This window comes from Capsicum annuum, chromosome 9 (assembly GCF_002878395.1).
Source record: "Capsicum annuum cultivar UCD-10X-F1 chromosome 9, UCD10Xv1.1, whole genome shotgun sequence".
Taxonomy (NCBI): domain Eukaryota; kingdom Viridiplantae; phylum Streptophyta; class Magnoliopsida; order Solanales; family Solanaceae; genus Capsicum; species Capsicum annuum.
Window position 1 is genome coordinate 195471741 of NC_061119.1, and position 2496 is coordinate 195474236.

Genomic DNA, 2496 nt, shown 5'->3' on the forward strand with positions numbered 1-2496 from the left:
CATGCCATTATATCTTCTCGTAATGAATCCAGTTTAGAGTAAGGGGGTACTTATAAGTTGACCCTCAAACTCTGACCTCAGTCGTAAGCCGCATATTCAAGGTACTTAGTTTAGATCATGATATCCAACTCATGTATCATGTTACAGACACTATTACATTCACGTGTTTCCGATCGTGCATATCTAGTAATTAATTTCAGGCTCATTAGCATTTTCAATTTAAGAAAATAGTCTCCCTTGAACTTATCCAGTTTCATTCTCAAATTTCCATGATAAACTTGGTATCAATTACCATTGCATATTCAATCATGCATTCATGAATTAGTTAACCATGCATCAGATATGCATATTCAGTATGATACATTTAGTTTACCAGTCATGTCAGTCATGGAATCATGTTCCAGCTATTCATGAACAGTATATACGTCATTTTATCTTTTCTTCCCTCTCAGTCAGTCTTATTCGAGGATGAATGTTCTCAAGGAGAAGACATTGTAAGACTCCGTAAAATTCTAAACCTTAATTTAGTTCTTTAAGCTTGTCAAGGGGTCCCAGACTTAGAAAATTCTAGCTAGGTTCCCAGACTTAGCCTATTATTGGCCTTCAAAAGTTGGCAATCTCATTTCGCCACCTTAACGTCCTTTAATGGTTCGTATTTTTATTAGTTCATGATTAGGAAGGTCAATAGGTATTTCCAAACAAGTTTTAGTTTTTTTGGAACATATTTAGATCATGTTCGGAGTCCCAAAACAGTGGACCAATGCAATCATGGTGCGCCGCGTCGCCAATCGTGTTGGTCAATATTTGTGCAGGCTGCTAGAGCCAAAACTTCTAAGGCTTAACGTGATCATGGTGTGACGGATCGAGTATTGGATCGCAACCAAAGCCATCAATGCGCCGCGTCGCTTGTAGCATCGGCACCCAGTTTTTAGTCATTAAATGTTCGCATTTTTAAGGGCAAAAGGGTCAATTTTCCATCCTTAGATAAACCCAATAACACATGATTCAGCCATATTTCACTCAAGATATAGAGTTTCTCTCAAGAACAGGTTAGGATTTTCAATTAAGGATTCAAATTCAATACTCAAATTCAAGAATCTCTCCATGTTGATTTATGGACTCCTTTTATCAATGAAGTCCAAGAACTCTCTTTCAAATCATAAAACATGATATTTATATTGTGGGTTGTTTGTAACCATTTTTATCTTGTTGTATAATTCCCAAGTTGGAATCTTTATGTGTTTTCATGAAACTACATTAGCATGCAAGATGACTCCATGAATTGAGTTGTTTATGATGTGTAATTTGATAACTTCACCTATGCCCTAAGTTGTGCATGTAGGGTGTTTGACAAAATAGCTAGGAGGATAGAAACTGGGTATTATAGCTCAATTTTGACTCAAATAATAAATGCATGCTTTACCCTTATGACCAAGACTGACTTCTATGATATTGTGTGCATTATGAGTATTTGATGGAATATTCATGAGATTAGGTTGATGAAAGTATGACATGTCTACATGCAATTACATCCATGTACAACATTATGAAAACCATGTGTTTCATGAAATCCCCAACTTATTGTATTATGAATTTTTGATATTGGTTATGTGTTCACGAAGTGTCAAGTTTTGTCAGTTTCATGTTATTGAGTCCTGGGGGTACTTGTGCCCAACAATTTAGCTGTATGCCTAGAGATAGTGTCAGTTTTTATGATATTCCCATTCAAGCCATGATCATTAGAATTCAGTCAGTTACATGACTCAGAAAAACTCAGTAATCTCAGAAATCTCAGTTAGTTATCCGATCTCAGTAGTATTCCGTCAGTCAACAAAATTTAATAAACTCCATTCAAATCAGCTAAAAGATACTATTAGTAACAGTTTAGTTCAGTTTAAATCAGTTTGGTGTTTCTTCAGTTGGGAGTAGGATTCAGCACTGAGTGAACCTAAGGATGGGGATTCACCTGTTAGCTAGTAGAGAGTGTGATCCTTAGAAGCAATCTTTGCATTCTAAAACTACATAGCCAGCGTAGTTTCAGGACCCTAACTAGGGCCTGGCTGTGATGGATATCCCAAACCATGAAGGCACGGACGTCCTACTCTATCTAGTAGTCATGCACAACAATCATATATTAAGAGAAGATACAAAAATATGGTCATACTTTGAATTCATTTTAACAATAAGGAATGAAATCCAAAATCAACTAAACAATATCTAGAACAATCTGCGATATCTCTACTACATGATCAAATCACAACTGTCTGAAAACTGGGACAAGGCCCCAGTATACCAAAACAAAAGGAATAACATAATCTGATATAATAGGCCTTCTGGAATAAAGAAGGCTCACCACTGCACTGATTACTTCTCTCTGGATACTTTACTACTTAGTCGGACCCTTAGATTAAGCCTCCAAACTTGAGAGACAGGGGGTCAATACAGATAAACTGGTAAACAGAGAAAATCCAAAATAATAATTTATATTCAACATAT